Raw genomic sequence first — 21,123 nt, forward strand, 5'->3', positions numbered from 1 at the left:
TCTCAGCACTCTGGGAGGCCAAAGTAGGTGGATCACCTGAGGTCAGAAGTTCAAGACCAGCCTGGCCAACATGGCGAAACCCCATCTCTACTAAAAAATACAAAACTTATCTGGGCAAGGTGGCACGCGCCTGTATTCCTAGCTACTCAGGAGGCTGAGGCTGGAGAATCGCTTGAACCCAGGAGGCAGAGCTTGCAGTGAGCCGAGATCACGCTACTGCACTCCAGCCTAGGTGACAGAGCAAGGCTCCATCTCTAAATAAATAAGTAAACAAATAAATAAAACAAGATCTGTAAGTATCAGAAGGCACTATGTTATTTAGACTTACGATCCATGCATATATTCAACATTTTGGAGTCTTATTCATACAACTGTATGAAAATGTGTTTCTAGGAAATACAGATATTGTACTATATTCTAGTAAACTCTTTGAGAATTTGGAATCTCCTTTAACCAGAGTGTTAGCAAACCAGGACTCTAAGTGACCAGACACCTTATAAAACTCAAAATTAGAAACCATTTTGAGAGATCATTTGAAGAACACTAATTTAGGGGCAGTTTTGTTATACTACAGGGTTTAAAGAAGTATCACAGATTTAATTTGAACTTGAACTTATAAGCATCTTTCTTAACTTTAACTTAAAAATTAAATACAGTACATGTATTTTGAACCTCTCTTGGAGGAGACAGAAGAGCATGAAATAATATTAACCATTAAGAAGATATCACTATTCAACAAAATTAGATTATCATTAGCATAAAGGATAGTGTATCTCCTAAAGCCAGAACCTGTTTTGTTAAAGGGGAAAGGAGAGTTGGCAAGTTCTAATCACTTCCTTCAGGAAACGAAAGACTATTGATGAAAGACTACATTTCATTCACAATAAAGCTTTAAGTTTCAATGCCTTCGATTGTGTTTAGTTCTGCTCAAATAATGCCAATCCTTTGTTTCTTCAACTCTTTACATTGGCTGAAAATTTCTGCTCTGGATATAGGCTGTCAGAACTGCAGGTGTGACATTTAAGAACACTGAATATTTCTATCTCTGAAATGTATACATATGCACTATACTAATTTTTGCCAAATACAAAGTGATTTACAAGTATTTAATCTTATTTTCAGTTGACAGTTTCCTGTTGCCTTTGCTCCCTTCCCCAAAATAATCATGCCCTAATAACCCCCATTTGAGCATTGTCTATAAATACCTCCTTAAAGATTCATAGATAGACTTTTCACTTGAAATATAAAAGGAGTTCAACAGTAGCACATTTTTATTTGAATCTCAATCACTACCAGATTGTCTGGTGCTGAAGCACTTTATTTTAAGAGCCTAGAATCCTGTGACTTTATCTTGGGAAAAAATGGTTGATTCCAGGTTGATTTTGCCTTGATCTAGTCATCTGTGAGGTGAGTCAAAAGTCTAAATCATGCTGGGTTCCATGACCTTCCTACAGTTACATTTATGACACTTTAAGGCTATAAACCACAGGTGAGGAGGTGGACTGAAACCCTCATACGCTGCTGGTGCAGATGAAAAGGCTGAAGCCACTTTGGAAAAAAGTTTCAGGGGTGGAAATGGGGAATGACTTAAAGGGTGCAAGGTGCAGGGCTTCTTTGTAGGATGATGAAAACATTTTAAAATTAGATTGTGGTGCAGGTAGCACAACTCTATGAACATCCTAAAAATCACTGAGCTGCACACATGAAATGGATCAATTTTATCATGTATGAGTTATACCTCAATAAGGCTGTTAAAATGAAACACTACAAAAGCTACTGAAAATTATATTTTAGCTCTGACTCCAATGTAGGTAACAAGTTTTATAAACTAAAGAGCAAACCTGTTCAGCCAGAAGCAGTTGTAATACTGATGTCACTCTTCCCCTCAATGACTTTTGTCCCTCCAAACATATATCATTTATCCTATACCACCTCAGTTTGGGTGAAGGAATCCTGGGAATTGAGAAATAATTAACCAATACCAAAAAACAAACAAACAAAAAATGTAGGTAAACAAGTCATTCTTTGGGTGTTTCAATGAAATGTAAGTAAAAATGTAGATTTTTGGGGGGAATTCTAAAACAATAGGTAAACAAATATATTTAATACAAACTGAAGCTCATAACTCAAATACAAATTAATTACATTTCATTTCATGAGAGGCATAACACAAGTGATCATTTCTCTAGTTCTTGAATCCGCCTTCTCCCTACCACATCTATTATTCGACTTCTACTTTTGCTTTCCCATTTTTTTAAACAATTTCATTTTATACTGTTCAAGGGGTAAAAAGTGCATCTGCAGTCATCAGCTGCAACAGTGTCAACACACTTATAATTGATTTTTATTACCATTTTTAAGTAGCATAGAACTTTAAAATAAGTCTCCTCTGGGTCAAAGACCTAAACTGTCAGGTAAAACTACTCTCTTTGTTGATTTATATATTAGCAAATGTCATCACGTTAACACTAACGTAAGTCCTTGAAAAGTTATAGTCACCAGTGACTTAATTTTGGCACTTTCCAATGACATTTCAAAATGTCAGTGTATCATTTCTCTTCTAAGGTCAAATAAATATAGTTATATATCAACATCGGTTTTTAAGGAAAAGAAAAAGAATCCACCCTGTTGTGCTTCTAAAGTATTAAAACTCTTTGTAAAATCATATTGAGTCATCTTCATTCTGTGTGTGTGTGTGTGTATATATATATATATACACACACACACAATTCTATAAGCATTTTCTACAGTTTGAAATAGCTATTCCAGGGGGTGAACTCCAAATGATATATATACATATATTTACATTTTTTTTTTTTTTTTGAGATGGAGTCTTGCTCTGTCATCCAGGCTGGAGTGCGGTGGCGCGATCTTGGCTCACTGCAAGCTCCGTGTCCCAGGTTCACTCCATTCTCCGGCCTCAGCCTCCCGAGTAGCTGGGACTACAGGCACCCACAACCACGACTGGCTAATTTTTTTTGGTATTTTTAGTAGAGACAGGGTTTCACCATGTTAGCCAGGATGGTCTCAATCTCCTGACCTCGTGATCCGCCTGCCTCGGCCTCCCAAAGTGTTGGGATCAAAGGCATGAGCCACTGTGCCCGGCCTCCAAATAATAATTTTAGTACAACTGTGAATCCAGTTGTGATGGCCTTGATCAGATCGTCACAGAAGTCAAGATGGGATTAAGCTACTTTCATGTTTCTGACTACTAGCATACTAAATATTGAAAGAAAACATAAAAGAGGACATGAAAACCAATGTTTTGGTTAAATATCTACAGCTTAAAAATTAATGCTATTAGCCAAACAGTGATGAACATATATAGAAAATAGTCTACATATTAAGATAGACTATAGATAGAATACATTAAATATACTAAATATTCAGCCAGGTGCAATGGCTCATGCCTGTAATTCCAGCACTTTGGGAGGACAAGGTGGGCGGATTATTTGAGGCCAGGAGTTTAAGACCAGCCTGGCCAACATGGTGAAACCCCGTCTCTACTAAAAACACAAAAATTAGCCAGCTCTGTTGGCGGGTGCCTATAATCTCAGCTACACGGGAGGCTGCGACAGGAGAACCGCTTAAACCCAGGAAGTGGAGGTTGCAATGAGCTGAGATGGTGCCACTGCACTCCAACCTGGGTCACAGAGCGAGACTCCATCTACACAATGGACTATTATTTAGCAATAAAAAGGGATGAAATACTTACACATGCAACAACATGTATAACATAAAAACCTTAAGCTAAGTGAGAAAACGTAATTGAAAGAGACCACATATTGTATGACTCCACTTATGTGAAATGTCCAGAACGGGCACATCTGTAGAGACAGAAAGCAGATTAGTGGCTGCCTAGGGCTGGGAGGTTTTGGGGTAGGGAGAAATAGGGAGTGACTGCTAATGCATATGAGGTTTATTTCAGGGGTGATGAAAATGCTCTAAAATTGATTGTAGTGATGGTTGTACTACTCTAAATATACTAAAGCCATCAAGGGAGCTATACACTTTAAATAAGTGAATTATATGTAATTTATAATTTAATAAATCCAAAAAAATTAATGTAAACACTGACCATGTGAATTTGTCAAAACTCATCATACTGTATGCTTATAATTGTTGAATTTTACTGGATGTAAGTTATAACACGATAAATCTTGTTGGGAACAGACCCCCTAAAATCTGGCCATAAACTGGCCCCAAAACTGGCCATAAACAAAATCTCTGCAGTACTGTGACATGTTCATGATGGCCATAAAGCCCATGCTGGAAGGTTGTGGGTTTACGGGAATGAGGGCAAGGAACACCTGGCCCACCCAGGGCGGAAAACCGCTTAAAGGAGTTCTTAAACCACAAACAATAGCATAAGCGGTCTGTGCCTTAAGGACATGCTCCTGCTGCAGATAACTAGCCCATCCCCTAGTTTCCCATAAGGGATACTTTTAGTTAATCTAAAGTCTAAAGAAACTATGCTAATGACTGGCTTACTGTTAATAAACATATGGGTAAATCTCTGTTCGGGGCTGTCAGCTCTGAAGGCTGTGAGATCCTTGATTTCCCACTTCACACCTCTATATTTCTGTGTGTACTTGATTTCCCACTTCACACCTCTATATTTCTGTGTGTGTGTCTTTAATTCCTCTAGTGCTGCTGGGTTAGGGTCTCCCCAACCAAGCTGGTCTTGGCAACTTACTTTTTAAAAGATGAATGCTATAAACACACAGTTACAATGACCAAATATATGCCCTGACTTAGAGATAAAATTAACAACAACTGCATGAGACTTTTCATAAATATGAGCCTACATACCGGGTCAATGGCCCTCCTCCCCACCCACATCCACTCTCCCCACCTATACCTACACCCAAATTTTTAACCTAGTAACAGGTTTGTGTGAGGGAAACAAAATCAGGAAATTAGGTGTTGCTTACTTCATTGGTATTATAGCTCCTCAAACAAAGGAGCAACAGAGCAAAGCTTCTCCTCAGGTGCAGGAATGCCTAAATATCATGAAAGAAGAATCTGAACAATGAGAATAAAACATAAATTCAGGGTTTCTGAGGTCAACATCAGTGACCTTGGGCTGCTTTAGGTACACATGGAGGAAAGAGAAACAGAAAAATATTTTAAGCAAGTTAACAATTTTTTCAATTACTTCCTAGCTTTCCTTTATTCTTCTTAGTCTTACCATCAAGATGGGGTAGATAGGAAGAAGGCACATTTTTCTAGTATCTGGTTCCAGAACGATAGGAACTGAGTAACGGTTAAGATCAGACGCTTTTTAAATCAAGTTTGTATCTAAGTTCTGGTCCAGTCTGTGCTACTTAGCATGGGATTTTAAGCCAATTGCTTGTTGGCTTTGAGCCTGTTTTCTCATTTGTAAAATAGGATAAGAGTGGGTTATTCAAATTCAAAGCTCACTGCTAGGCATGTAGTAAAAAAAAAAAAAATGCTTAATAAATGTGAGCTATTACTTTCACAACCTTAGGATTTTTTTCTGGTATTGAAGAATCTGGAACTTAAGGGATTTCTGGTAATTTCATAGCCATTGTCTAAGGAGTAGTTACTGGTTACTCCAGAATTCTAGAACAACAACCGGTTACTGGATCGTTTAGAAACATAGGGCTTTTAAAACTTTTAAATCGGCCGGGCGCGGTGGCTCAAGCCTGTAATCCCAGCACTTTGGGAGGCCGAGACGGGCGGATCACGAGGTCAGGAGATCGAGACCATCCTGGTTAACATGGTGAAACCCCGTCTCTACTAAAAAAAAAATACAAAAAACTAGCCGGGCGAGGTGGCGGACGCCTGTAGTCCCAGCTACTCGGTAGGCTGAGGCAGAATGGCGTGAACCCGGGAGGCGGAGCTTGCAGTGAGCTGAGATCCGGCCACTGCACTCCAGCCTGGGTGACAGCGCGAGACTCCGTCTCAAAAAAAAAATAAATAAATAAATAAAACTTTTAAATCTTTAGTTATTTCTTAATACTTAGAACACTTAAACAAAACTTTATAAAACAAAAGAGCAGAATAATTAGATTCTTTCAGGAGAATATGACTTTTTTTCCTAAGCACACTGGACCATAGAGGAAGACCAAAGGAATGCACAGTTGCCTGCTCCTTGACTTGCTGCATTTGATGCTGTCCCCACTGGTGGTGGCAATGCTATTAACCCCACACTTCGATGTGGCAAATCCCCAGAATCTGTTGGCTGGTCTCTGGCTAGAGAATGAGCACAGTTTCACCCTTGTGGCTCCAGAAAGGGCAAGAACACACTACTGCCAGCCAGAAGAGAGAAAAGTCTTGTTCCATCTCTTTCCCATTGTCCCAAATAGCCAAGCACAGGTTCAACCACCCAAAATGCCACCCTTCTGCTGTGCAGTAGCCAAGGAAAAGACCCGGGAGGAGCAGCTCCAAGAACCTCTGGGCAGTCAATGCCCAGACACTTGCCCCAATTCTTTGTGTCCAAGACACACTCAGCTGACAAAAGTCAACACTTTGTCTCTTTTTCTTTTTTTTCTTTTTTTTTGAGACAGTTTCACTCTTGTCACCCAGGCTGGAGTGCAATGGCGCGATCTTGGCTCCCTGCAACCTCCACCTCCCAGGTTCAAGCGATTCTCCTGTCTCAGCCTCTCAAGTAGCTGGGATTACAGGCATCCGCCGAAATGCCTGGCTAGTTTTTTTTTGTTTGTTTGTTTGTTTGTTTGTTTTTGTATTTTTAGTAGAGATGGGGTTTCACCATACTGGCCAGGCTTGTCTCGAACTCCTGACCTCAGCTGATCCACCTGCCTCAGCCTCCCAAAGTGCTGGGATTACAACACTTTGTCTTTTAAGCACTGCACAGTTGAGTTTATCTTGGCATTTTTCACAACCCAGTGTTCTGCTCTTTCCCCAGTTCTGCTTTTTCCGCAGTCCCCAACAGAACAGGCATGGGGCTGGCAGGAAAACCCCTGAGAAGATTCTAACAAAGATAATGGTGTGAATGACGATAATTATAAGGCTGTCAGGATAATGACTGTCACCTATTAATTTGCTCAAATTAACAAAACAACCTCTCAGTGTGGGAAAGGTAGCACAAGAGAGGCTGTGATCATTTGGTAAAGGTATTATGTGGTTCACAAGAATGGCTGGTTGAATTTCCACTTCTCTGTGTTTTCAATAACTACAGTCTCATACAAGTACACACACAGATACTTACATCTATGAGTACGTGAGAACATCTATTCTAGAAAATTTCACGTAAGGAATAAGCACACTGGCTGGTGTTCTGGATAACCTGAGTGTACATCACAGCTCTGGTACCAGCCAAGAGTGTGACCTTCAGCAAGTTACTTAAATAGCTCTGTGCCTCTTTTTCTTCATCTGAAAAGTGAGGGGAATGGCAGTATTTACCTCATCAGATTGTGGTAATAATTATATGAGTTAATTTCTGTAAAGCATTTAGCCCAGTGCCTGGCACATAGAAATCTGAATATAAAGTATCACTGTTTTTTTTAATACCTTTAAATATAATTGGTAGTCACAAAAAGTTATTTTTTATCCTCCTATAGCTCCCCCCAAAATCTTTAAGGTACTTTCCCTATAAAGACCTCTGGCCAGAACATCCTCAACTCTCCTCCTTCCCTGCCACAATAGCACATCTTCTGTTAGATACTTGGTTCTAGGTTTTCATTATTTCAGATTCAACTGCACTTAAAACACACATACACACACATACTAGTATCACATCTCTCTCCTCACCCAAAAATAACAATATGATATGGAAATGGCATTTTTAACATCTCGTAGAATAATTTCCTGATGGAAAGAAAAGTCAGCAAATAGGAAGAAGGAAGTCTTAGTGAGGAAAGACCAGAATGACAATCATAGGCTGCTTTTAGATCACTGAAAAGCTCCCAGGTCACTGACAGCCAAAAAAAGACAAAATCAAGAGGCACTGAAGTCCAAACAAGGTTTGCTTTTGTTTCCTGTCTTTCCTTCCCTTTCTTCCTTCCATCCCTCTTTCCTTCTTTCCTTTTCTCCTCAAATCAGGAAACCACATAGCTGGTTAGCACCCCCTTTCCAGATGTTGCAGCACAGTTATTAGGGTACCTGTTGGTAGAATGAAAGCTGACAAATGGCTTTTTCTCTTAAGCACTGCACAATCAAGTTCATCTTTGCATTCTTCATACCCCAGTTTGCTGCTCTTTCCCCAGTTCAGAGACTCCTTCCTTATCCCAAAGACTCCTAGGATCTCCCTTTCAAAACCAGTTTTCAAAAAAAGGTGGGTAATTCAATGTGCAGCAAAAAGCAAATGAAGAACCCCATTTTAAGTTTGTATTTCACATGAGCACGTTTCTAGCATCCATCCAAGCACATGCTAAAACCTACAGGGGATTTCAAGCCTGGCTATGAAGCACAGGCAAGGAGTTTGGCATAAAGTAACTATTTAGTAAGTATTAGATCTTGTTACTGTAGTTGCATCTTTCAAAGGTTTTCTCAGAAAAACAGGAAAGGGTACTCTCCCTACCTCTGCTTCCTCACCTTCTCATCATTCCTCTACTCAGTGATTTCTGGCTTCTGATGCATTCAAACAAGAAAAAGTATTTTCACTATGGCATTTCCTGCCTCCTCACTGTTCGTCAGCACAGCCTCCTCATTCTTGACACTGTTTACTTCTCTGTTTTTACGAACCACTGCCCCCTTGCTTTCGTGAGCCCACTCCCACAAGACTCTCCCAGGCTCTCTCAAAGGCCACCAACTGATCACAGATACTCAAGCAAGAAGTCTGAAGTCTCCATTCGCAGCCCTGACCTCTCTTCAGAACTCTAGATCCACATTTCTAACCAATTTTTCACCATTTTCCATGTCAATATCTCAACTGGATGTGCCCAGGCCCTTCAAACTCAATTCTTAATTTCTCCTCCTGAATTTTATCTGGAAAACTGTCATGACCATAATTCCATTTGCCCAAGCACAGAGCCTGACTTCATTGCATTCCAGCTCTTCCTTGAATCCCAGCCCCTCGTCTCCAGCATACCAGGGTCCCCCAAAGAGTTCTGCAATCAGACTCCTCCTCTCCATCTTTTCTGCGAATGCCTAGACCATCACAACTGCCTACAGATGGATCTCTCAGCTTACACTGTCTCCCTGCTGCAGGGCATCTGCCCAGCTGCTGCCAGATGGATCTTCCTAAACCAGGGCTCTCTGGTCATCTCAATTCTGCTTCCAAGTTTTCAAATTCTTCCATGGTTCCTTATCACCCACAATTTACCCATTAGCAGAGCACAAGTTATTTCATTAATTACAAAAGGACACTAAGAAATCAATGACAATCATTCTTGCCCTCATGACACTTACAGTTGTCCGTCACTAAAACTATAATGTTATTCAAAAATTATAAACAAAAACGAAAACATTGATTTTATAAAACCATGTTTTGTCCATATGACATCAGATATCGAGATCTTTAAATAAGTAGCCAGTTACCTGATTCTTTCTTCTAAAAGTCTACTGTAACGCTAGGATATCCCACAAATCTGTGTCCCCCAACCCACAGCTCATGACTCAGCATTTTAGCATGCTCCCTCCCTTGTCCAAGCTTTGACTCTTCAGTTCCTGTTAGTAGGTGGAGGCAGCTGGAATGCCTTTCTCCAATTTCTACTCTTCCTTCAAGACTGAGCCCAAATGTTTCTCTCATCTTGATGCCATCCATGAAACTCTACATCAGTCATTCCTCCTCCAAGGTCTCACACCAATTTAAGCATCCCTGCTACAACATTTATTATAATACATTGTTATTTGTTAAAGGACTAGCCCACAAGTCTATCCCATATGCCTAGCACTAAGAATTATGATTGGCACATAGGGAAAGCTCAACAAATCTGTATGAAATGAATGAATGAATTCATTGAAAGCCTACTTACCTAAATCTCCTATATATTCAAATGACTAATCAAATATCTTCATTCAACGAAATGAATTGAGTGCATTTAGAAGGCATTGTGGGGTGAAGGAGATGTGGCCCCTTCCTCTCCGGAGCTTAGAGTCTGTTTCCACCACTGAATCTGAAAAGCTAGCTGAATATATGAGTAAAAAACTTAAAATCCAAATCTTTTACCAATATAACATCAGATGACAGGGCTGAAATGATCAAATAATTACCTGATTCTTTCCGATTCAGTTTTAAACGTTAAACATTCAGTGACGGTTAACATACTCTCTGATGTGGAAGGGTGGGGTTGACTTATTATTGGGACAAGGGCAAATCATGGCTCAGAACTGTCACTCAGAGCCTCTTGTTTGTCCTCTGTAGTCAGCTCAGTCACAGTAAGGTATGTGGTTTCTCTGAACACGTCATTCTTGTTTTATGTACTCAGATGCTTCCTTCTCATTGTCAACATCTGCTCTGAACTTTAAGTTAAAGTCAGGTCCACTTGTTTGTAGAATAGCTCATTGACCTAAAGCAAATAACACATCCCAGCCAGTCAAATCCAAGCAACCCAGCCTTAAAAACACACTTGTATTAAAGAATTTCACTGCAAATCCATTCATTATGTTTACCTTTTTATTTTTTGGATCCATATAAATAGCTTTTTTAAAAAATCTAAATTGCCATATTAACTTCTAAAAGTCAAACCACTTAATTGATTCATCTAGCTGAAATTCAAGAACATCCCCAGATAGCTCTGTTAAGGAAGAGGGACAGAATATATGGTGAAATATTGCCAAGTTAAAGACAATGAAGATTTCTTTATCTGAACACCATAAGCCAAGCATATAAATATACCTCATCCAAGTGGAAACCAAAATTGATTCTTTCACATTGAGATGGAAAGACAGAACAGGAAGTAAAATATTTAGAGGAGCAGCTCTGAATCTTGGAATTAAATCACACTAATTGTTCCTGAAAGGGACAATAAATACAGGTAATTAATTTCTGGAGCCTCTGATTTTTTGAGACAGGTCCTTGCTGTGTTGCCCAGGCTGGGGGTACAGTGGTGCAATCACAGCTCATCACTGCAGCCTTGACCTTCCAAGCTCAAATGATCCTGTTACCTCAGCTTCCCAAATAGCTAGGTCTATAGGCAGGTGCCACTACAACCAGCTAATTTTTTATTTTTTGTAGAGACGAAGTCTTACTGTGATACCCAAGCTGGTCTCGAACTCCTGGGCTGAAGCAATTCTCCTACCATGGCCTCCCGTGGTAGGAAGCCTCTGAATTTTATCAATAGTGCTGCTATGAAAAAAGAATATATTTTAACCTTCAAGGCCTTGTAGATTTTTCAAAGTCTAGCATTTGCCAAAGAACTCCTCTAAAGCTGTCATAATTTGGATACTGGGAGTACTACCATCTGTTTTAGCAAAAGGGGAAGAAATAGGTTATATAGGATCACCCAAGTCTGAAGCCAGAAGGAATTTTGGAAACTTTGACACCACTCAGGCCAAATCTGATCTCTTAATGTGTTTTGTTTGGCAGACGCAACATTTTTGGTTTTGTTTTTTTAGCAAATTTGAATGAATTGCTGATTTTGTTTTTATTTTTATTTTTTTGAGACAGAGTCTTGGTCTGTCACCCAGGCTGGAGTGCAGTGGCGCGATCTCGGCTCACTGCAAGTTCTGCCTGCCGGGTTCATGTCATTCTGCCTCAGCCTCCCAAGTAGCTGGGACTACAGGCGCCTGCCACCATGCCTGGCTAATTCTTTTTGTATTTTTTTAGTAGAGACAGGGTTTTGTCCTGTTAGCCAGGATGGTCTCGATCTCCCGACCTCGTGATCTGCCCGCCTCTGCCTCCCAAAGTGCTGGGATTACAGGTGTAAGCCACCGTGCCCGGCCAAACTGCTGATGTTTTAACACTAGAAGATTTCACATAAAAATCTGAATTTCAGGATTCTCTCAAAACATTGAAAGGTCTGATAACACTGGGCCCTCATTCTTACATAACGATTAACTGGAACTGAGTAAGTCTGGCTCTCATTGGATGAGGCATTTTCTCTCCAGGTCCTTCCACTCCCTAAAATCTCCCTGACCACAGGACTAAGGTTGCCTTGCATTTAGTTTCACCTATGCTATCCCCTACACCTTCACACACCTACTACCTAACCACTGCCCCCAGTCCTCTTTGCTCATTTATGATGCCTGTCTCATCTGGGTAAACCTTGTGAAGATTGTGATTGACACCGCTAATCTTATTCAATCCCTTAATCCACCCATGAGGAAACTGAAGTTGAGAGACGCCATGCTGAAGGAGAGAACAGTTTCAGGATCCTTTACTCACCAATCCAGTGAAGAGTCATCTATTTCTAAGTCCTACTCTCAAACTCAAAAGTGAAAATAGCAGGATCTGTAAACCACTCAGAGTCTGAGAAAAGATGGAAAGATCCAAATATTTAACAAAGTAAATACAAAAATTGAGATGTAACAGAGTTAAATTTAGGCAGAGCGAGGGCCAGACACTGAGATCCATTGGTATCATCATCTCCCTGTGTCCCACACTGTTACCAGGGTCACTGGACTGCCAGGTTCTTATTTCAGCTTCTCTCTACTCCACACAACCCTCTTCTGCAGAGCCTGGCCTGAGAGTAGTGTTCTGGTGAGGAAATCTATGATAATAACAACACTGATGTGTTCTTTCAGTTAGCAAACGTTTTGCACAATTTATACATGATCATGTGATGTTTGATCTGTTGTCTAAATACATACTTTAGTATGTCATGTACAAAGTGGTATGTTTACTGTATTACCTTCATAATAAAAAAAATCAAGACACACAGAAAAATATATGGGATGCTGAAATGCAAAAAGATCTGGTGATTTGGGGAGTTTATTGGGAATCGTGAGAATATTGGTAATCAACATTCTTCCAGAGAATCTGGAAGGCCTGGTCTTCATATTTAGTGCTATCACTTTTGCTAACATTTTTTTTCATCCCACATCCTGTCTCTTCTCAGAGTTTAAGAGTTTCTTTTGGGTGGGTCATAAAAGTACAAGATCCAATGAGTAGTTTAAAGGTATATTAAAACATTAAAATATGTCCCGTCACTGAACGTGTAAGGTAAAATTAATCTGAATGATGAAAATGATGATGCAAAGAGAAAAACAGAGAAACAGTTCTGCTACAGGAATCAGGCACAGTTTCTAACTAATATTAATAATAATTATCATACACTACGCCCCTGTTACATGTTAGTACAATAGTTCAAAGGACAGGCTCTGGGGGTAGACTCCTTGGTCCATTTACTTAGCTGTGTGACCTTGTAAAAATTCTCAGTCTAAGATCAAAACAACGCCTCCCTAGATAACATAAGGCTATGTGGCTCCCTTGGCATAACATGTTTAATAAACATTAATTATTATTATTATTAATGATTGCAACAGAGAATAGAAAATGACTATACTCTGCCTATTGCCCCAGGAAAGTAGAAGTGTTTTCCAATCCAAAGAGTTTTAATCAAGCTAAGAGCTATTCATATCAATGGAATGCAGGTTTGGGGGTAAATCACTGTTGGATTTAGATAAAGCATTGAAGGATATTAGGAACACATTATTCTTTTATTGATTGAAAGTAACTGATAGGAGGCCGGGCGCGGTGGCTCAAGCCTGTAATCCCAGCACTTTGGGAGGCCGAGATGGGTGGAACACGAGGTCAGGAGATCGAGACCATCCTGGCTAACATGGTGAAACCCCGTCTCTACTAAAAATACAAAAAAACTAGCCGGGTGAGGTGGCGGGCGCCTGTAGTCCCAGCTACTCGGGAGGCTGAGGCAGGAGAATGGCATAAACCTGGGAGACAGAGCTTGCAGTGAGCTGAGATCCGGCCACTGTACTCCAGCCTGGGTGACAGAGCGAGACTCTGTCTCAAAAAAACAAAAACAAAAACAAAAACAAAACAAAAACAAACAAACAAAAAAAAAGAAAGTAACTGATAGGAAGTAAATATTGAGATTTTAATCAACTACTTATTTGAGAAGGAAACTCATAAAACTGAAATTAAAAGCAAAAAGTACAGTTAAGGATGTTGACACTGCTTATGTAAATATACCAATAACGTTCAATCACATTTTAATTTCTTAGCATGACATGCCATAGTCTCTATGATCTAGCCCCATCCCACCTCCCAGCCTTATCTGTCTTAAATTCCAGGCTTCAGCTACTCCAAACTGCTTTGCTTCCTGTAAACACACTAGACTTCCTTATCTCTGTGCTATTCTCTTGTTCCAGCAGGCCTCTTTTCCATCAAGGAAATCCTCTTCCTTCTTCAAGTCCCAGCTAAACTGCTACACCCACCCCACAACTTTTCTTCATACTTAGCCTTGAATGAACCTCTCCTTTTCTTTGTCATTCAGTAGCACACTATTGATGTTGCTACCCTATGACTCCATTTGTACTATCTTGTAATACAGATATTTGTAAGTCTATTTTTCTCACTAAACATTTGGAGGCAGGGACCATGTGTTCTTTCTTTTTTTGAACTTGCTTTTTTGTTATAGTTCAATCTCATCATCCATAAGGGTTACTTTGGTGTCTGCCAAGAACCTCCCGAAGAAAAGGCTAAGTAGCTCAAAATATATACATTTTTGCAATCATTAATTAAAGTCGAAGTCATTAAGTGATACTATCTTGGAAAGCCATGATGGAAAACAATATGGTGGTTCCTCAGAAAAATTAAAAATAGAATTACCATATGATCCAGCAATCTCACTATATACCCAAAGGAAAGGAAAGCATTATATTGAAGAGACAGCTGCATTTCCATGTTCCTTGCAGCATCATTCATCATAGCCAAGATATGGAATCAACCTAAATGTCTATGAGTGGATGAATGGATAAAGAAATGTGATACACACACACACAATAGCAGACTAATTCAGATTTGAAAACGAAGGAAATCGGTCAGGCGCGGTGGCTCACGCCTGTAATCTCAGCACTTTGGGAGGCCAAGGCAGGTGGATCACCTGAGGTCAGGAGTTCGAGACCAGCCTGGCCAACGTGGTGAAACCCCATCTCTACTAAAAATACAAAAAAATTAGCCAGGCATGGTGGCACGCGCCTGTAATGCCAGCTACTCGGGAAGCTGAGGCAGGAGAACTGCTTGAACCTGGGAGGCAGAGGTCGCAGTAAGCCAAGATTATGCCACTGCACTCCAGCCTGGGTGACAAGAGCAAAACTCTGTCTCAAAAAACAGAGTGAAACTCCATCTCAAAAAAAAGAAAAAAAAAGAAGGAAATCGGCCGGGCACAGTGGCTCATGCCTGTAATCCAGCTTGGGAAACATGGCGAAACCCCATCTGTACAAAAACCACAAAAATTAGTTGGGTGTGGTGGCACACGCTTGTAGTCCCAGCTACTCGGGAGGCTGAGGTGAAAGGATCACCTGAGCCTGGTGAAGTCGAGGCTGCAGTGAGAAGAAAGAGACAGAGAGAGAGAGAAGAAAGAGAAGAAAAGAGGGAAGGGGAAGGCAGGGCAGGGAAGGGGAGGGGAGGGGAGGGGAGGGGAGGGGAGGGGAGGAAGGCTTGAATCTAAAATGGTTGAACTCAGAAAAGAGAGTAGAACCCTGGTTACCAGTAGCTAGAGTTGGGGTGAAGAGATGTTTGTCAAAGGATACAAAATTTCAGTTAGATAGGAGCAATAAGTTCAAGAGATCTATTGTGCAACATAGTGACTATAGTTAATAACAATGTATTGTATTTTCAAAATTGTCAAGATGGTAGACTGAAAGTATTCTCACCACACCAAAAAAAAAAAAAAAAAAGATAAAAATGTGAGGTAATACATAGGTTAATTATGTCGGTTGGGCCATTCTACAACGTATTACTATTTCAAAACATCATGTTGTGTGCATCATAAATATATACCATTTTTATTACCTAATTAATTAATTAGGGGTTTGAAAGATTGGGGCAAGGAAGTAAAACTTGAAAATGTGACCATGCTGTGTAGTTGTCATCCTCTAGCTTGAGTTGCAAGGCCAGATCCACCCCAGAGCACCATGTGTCCTGATAAAGATTCAGACACCAACCAATTCACACCACCTTTTCAGACTCAAAGTCAGAAGCCGGAAAAGATTTCCTAATGTCTTGATCTACCTCCCCATATCTTTGGTTCCTCCCGATGCTCATCCTATGGATATGAAGGATACTTGTTATTCCACTCACCTACACACAAAATGGAAGAAACCAATAGGGATGTTATTAGGGGATCGGTGGTGCTGAAAGTCTGAGTTGCTGCAAAATTGCAGGTTAAGCTATTTTATTATCTAATTCCTACTTCCGAGGACTTTTTTTGAGGTGGTGGGGGCCGCGGGACTGGTTTCTGACAGTGATTTGGGTATTAACCATGTTTTCTACATTTACATATTTATTATTAATTATTGCAACAGATAATAGAAAATGGCTTTACTCTGCATTTGGTCCAGGAAAGTGCAAGTGTTTTCCTATTAGAAGTTTTAAAAGACGCTATAATCATGCAACAAATAATCATCCTTTCTCTTCGGAATCTTCTCTAGCTTCCTCAGCCCTCTGCCTAAACCTGCCTGAAGAATTTCTCAAAGCTGAAGCCAACTCAAATACAAGAAACTGTTAAGGCATAACAATTTACAAAATTTGGTGGAACAACGGAAAATTCTACTCTGGGTGCAGGGAATGGGAGAATCCACCTTCAATATGAACTATTATTCAGTTAATTCAAGATTTAAAAAAAAAAAAACACATCAAAACTGTAGCCTAGAAAATTGATCAAAAATGTTATATCGAATAACTTACTATATAAGTAATATATTTAGTGTAAATCCTGACTAAACTTCCGGACTAATTTGTGTTGGATAGACTAGGCACCCCAAAAACAAGGTAAAGCACTGATTTGCTTTGGATGGCCAAGTTTGTTCGTGGTTATCAGCTCTCTGGAAAGCCTCTGGGCGCTGCTGAAGCCACAGCAGGTTACCTCGGGCGAACCAAAGATGGGGCATTAAGCACCAAGTCCTCCCAAGTTCTGGCTGAGCAGCCAGGTGGCCAAGGTGCCGGTGCCTCCTGCGGCGGTGGCAAAGGCTGGGCTCCCGCGCTTGCCCAGGGCTGACGGGTGGTGCTGAACCTGGCGCCGGCGTGCAGAATCCACCGGCCCTGCGCGCTGCGCTCCACGTAGGTCAGGAGTACCCCCGGCTCCCCAGTCCCAACCTTCCGGGGGCACCTGCTTGCTTGCGCTCCCATCCAAGGCAATTGGAGGCCTTTCGGTCCTCTGGGAAATGGAGGCCCACCTGCATCACATGCACCTCTCCCTGCTCTTCCACCAGCAACCCTAGAAGCTCTCTCAGGAGTCCAGGGGCAGCTCTCTGGGGGGCCAACGTACCAGCCCCAGGACCACCCTTCCTCTCTTTCTACTCCGTGCAAAATGCCGCCTTCAGATTCCCGGGAAAACTTGCACACTTTGTAGAAGCACCCCATCAAAAAGTGGAGAAGCGAGGGGCGGGCGCACCGTGGACACTCGAAGCCCCGGCATACACCCCAGACAAAAGCCACGTTCCATGCTGCTCCACCGCCCCCTCCTACTGCTCGGAGTCGGAGTGACTTCTTGTCTCTAGGACACAGGGCTTGCTGCCCTCCCTTGGAACCCTCCCCACAAGCTCCAGCCCTTTACCTGAGTCCCGGCCTCTGCGGGGCCTCCGGTACTCAGCACCCGGCGCAATGCCCCGGGCGGCCGGGCTGGTGGTGTGGTGGGGGCAGCGGCCGCCGCTCTCCCGTGCAGCTCCCGGCCCGCCGGGCGGCTATTTATCCGGGCCAGCTGCGGCCCCGGCCCGTGCCGGAGTATTAGGCAATCGGTCCCGCTACGCGCGGCCCCGGCAGCCGCCGCCCTCTGCCCCCAAAGACCCGCAGCGGCGGCGGCCACATGGAGCTGGGGAGCCGGCCCCCTTCTCTGGGCTCCACCTTCTCTTTCTCCTCCTCCTCCCCGGGGTTTTCCCTGTTGTCTTTTTCTCCCTTGTCTGTCTTTGCGGGGCACCCCGGCCAGTCTGAACCGGTTGTGACTGCGCGGGTGGTTGGGGGAAGGAGGAGGAGGCGGCGGAGGAGATGGAGGCGGAAAAGCGGGCGGTAGGGGCGCTGCGCCTGCTCCCGCTGCTCCCGGCCCGACCAGGAGTAGGGAGGGCACTGCCCGAGCCGCGGCCCCGGCCCTACCAGGCCTGGAGCCACTAAGGCCACGAGAGAGGTGGGCACCGTCGGCCAGGCGCCCTCTCGGTGCGCACACACGCGCGTCCCCAGGCGCCGCTGTGCCCCGGCCGCCCACCACGTGCCCTGACCGAGCCCGCCAAGGACCGTGCGCATTTCGGGGGAGCCGGGGTCTAGAAATGAATGCGAGTTGTCCTTGGTCTCCCTGGCTCCCGGGGCCACTGGCGCCCTCCTGGCCGGAGCTGTATGCTCAGCTGGCAGTGGTCCCGGAGAAACGGGCACCAGAACTTTGTGGAGTCCGTGATCCTGGGAAGTGAGGAGTGAGGATGCCAAGTGAAGTCCTTTGTGACAGCTCCGCGGGAAAGGAGGGCGTCCCGTGGTGCACACACACACACACACACACACACACACACACACACACACACACAGAGGCTGCTTCTAAGGACGTCAGTCTGTCCTGCAGTTGAACTGCACTAACAATACTACCATTGGCAATACTCTTTGGCTGAAAGGTAATGGGCTTGCGCGCGGATACGGATGGCTGTTTCATCCCTCAGAGTCACTGCAGCAGCTGGGGGCTTCCAGAGGTACCAGTGGTTCGCCAGTTGCGGGAACCCTCCACAGTGGTAGGCACTTTTTGTGTTTCTCTGTGTATGCGTTTTTCTGGGAAGCCGCACCACACTGGGGCCATCAACCACCTTGATGAGAACTCCCTTCATACACTGAAAGTCACTGGTCCTGGCCTAGACAAAGACTCTACACCCGGCAAAGGGTTGGTTTCAGAAGTGCTGATCAAGCTGCTGAGCCTCCATTTCCTTGTCTATGAAATTACAAGAATTTTGCCTGTATCATGGAGTCTGTGTGAGATGAGAGTTTAAAAAACCTGTGGAGCCTAGGCAACCATATCATGTTTTCTTACAGCACAAATGTGGTGGAGGTTCAGTCCTTTTGCCCCCATCAGTCCTTTCTACTCAATTTACTGACTTTCAGGTTAGAGGGAAGAGAATGACCACTGCTAGTCAATAGTATTTTGTTTTGTTCTAAGAAGGAAAAAGAGAAGGGGGGAAAAGTAACAGAAAGAGAGCAAGGCGGTTCCAAGAATTAGTTCTGGAAGGAAAAATGGAGAAGCTATACTGTCAACACCATAAAAAACTTACTTCCAAAGAGGAGAGGGAACACAATAGGGGATTCTTAGGCTGTATTTTCTACCTGGTTTATGGTTACTCAAGTGCGTTCACTTTATGGTAATGCATTGACCTCTACACTGATAATTTGTGTTCTTTTCTCTATATGTTTCAATACAAGATTTTTTTTTAGATGGAGTCTTGCTCTGTTGCCCAGGCTAGAGTGCAGTGGCATGATCTCAGCTCATTGCAACCTCCACCTCCCAGGTTCAAGCAATTCTCCTGCCTCAACCTCCTGAGTAGCTGGGATTACAGGCACGCAGCACTACACCTGGCTAATTTTTGTATTTTTAGTGGATACGGGGTTTCACCATGTTGGCCTGGTCTTGAACTCTTGACCTCAAGTGATCCACCACCTTGGCCTCCAAAGTGTTGAGATTACAGGTGTGAGCCACCACACCCTGCCAATGAAAGATAATTTTAGGAAGTCTGTCTTTGATTCAAATACTTCCTAAGCACTAGAGCCCATGTTATCTTGATTGTTGCTCAAACCAATCAATGTATATGAACTTATGTTTTGGGGACAAGGAGACCGTGCCTGGAAAATATTCTACATCCACCAACTGGTTTCTGAAATTGACACATGCCTGTTATCACTTGCACCAAGTTTTCCCAGATTTCTTTTGGAGATTTCTTTTGGAAGAAAGAAATCTTGGCCAGCACTTCCATCTCTACTCAGGCCAACCCTTGCCTATCAACTAAGAACCAAATATGAGCTTGTGCTCACACACAGGCATGCTCCCAGCTTTAGTGAGGAAGACTGGTTCTCAGAGGTCATAAACTCAGATGACTGCAGGGCCAGGTTTCTAATGTAATTAATGAAGTGGCTAGAAGGGAGCTTGGAGGAATCAGAGAGCTGGAATCTGGCCCTGGGGCAGTGTACACTTGGCTCAGGGGACTGTTGCCAGGCTGGAATGTGAAAATTGCCCCCATCATCTGCAGGAGAGCATTCAGACGTGTAAAAGAACTCAGAAATCTAGTTGAGCCCTGACACTTTACTTGCAAATGGAATTTGACCAGGAGAAGCTCAAGATGTGCTCCAGATCACCCTGAGGGTGGGGGAGGCAGATAAGTCAGCAGAGACAAGGCTAAAACCACCTCTCTATGCCCCCACTTTTTTTCCCTCAAGCGACAAAAAATGCAAGATGTGCTTGCAAAGCGAGAATCAGATCAGTTAGATATTGCTGGCTTTACAGCTCTGGCCAGCCTTTTGGGTCACTCTCCAGGCTCAGCAATAGTTTCAACAAGATGGAAAAAGGCAGGCTATTAAATAAGCCAGATTTAAATGAATTGGAAGAAAAGGAACCTGAGAAATGCTTTTAAAGAAAAGTTGATACAGAGGTGTCAACTAAATAAAAGAGTTCATTCTTTGCTTTGCATTATTATTAAGGATTTATTAAGAACTTCATAATTTGTGAAATGTTCTAAGGTCTCCCTTTCTTAAACTATTTGCCACCTTAGTCCTTTAGAGAATGAGATGGAGCAATTAACATAAAATTGCTCTTTCGTCCTTATCCCAGCATGGAAGCAGAAACACGAAACACAGAGGGCAGAGCAAGGTGTCATCAGGTCAGGGGAACGTGGTACATTTGACCAGCACCTGAGTCACTGGTCCAGTGCTTGCCCAGCTGACCAGACTTTCCTCCCTGACTTACCATGCCATGCAGGTTTCTTTTCTTTTGACATGATGTTCTTCTCCTGTTATGAATGACAGTATAGCTACAAAGACACTACACTTCGTATTAAAAACAATTAAAGAAAACTGATTTTGTGGGTTTTATAGCAGTTGGCTTGGAGATCTATCTATAAACC

The 21,123-nt window shown here is 42.6% G+C and overlaps 1 protein-coding gene across 3 annotated transcripts in view; it reads right to left on the bottom strand.

Annotated features, from left to right (window-relative positions):
* LOC105466187 (solute carrier family 16 member 9) overlaps positions 1-17,734 on the bottom strand; it is a 58,786-nt gene extending 41,052 nt beyond the window's left edge. Inside the window, exon 1 of one of the 3 annotated variants that reach the window (XM_011715211.3) lies at positions 17,604-17,734. The gene's annotated coding sequence lies outside the window, so the exon portion shown is untranslated. Of the gene's footprint in view, positions 1-1,841; positions 2,623-10,140; positions 10,437-17,603 lie in introns of those variants that run through there. The other 2 variants (XM_011715212.3, XM_011715214.3) reach the window with 2 other exon arrangements.
* Between the last annotated feature and the right edge of the window lie 3,389 nt (positions 17,735-21,123).

Source organism: Macaca nemestrina, chromosome 9 (assembly GCF_043159975.1).
Source record: "Macaca nemestrina isolate mMacNem1 chromosome 9, mMacNem.hap1, whole genome shotgun sequence".
NCBI classification, from domain to species: Eukaryota; Metazoa; Chordata; class Mammalia; order Primates; family Cercopithecidae; genus Macaca; species Macaca nemestrina.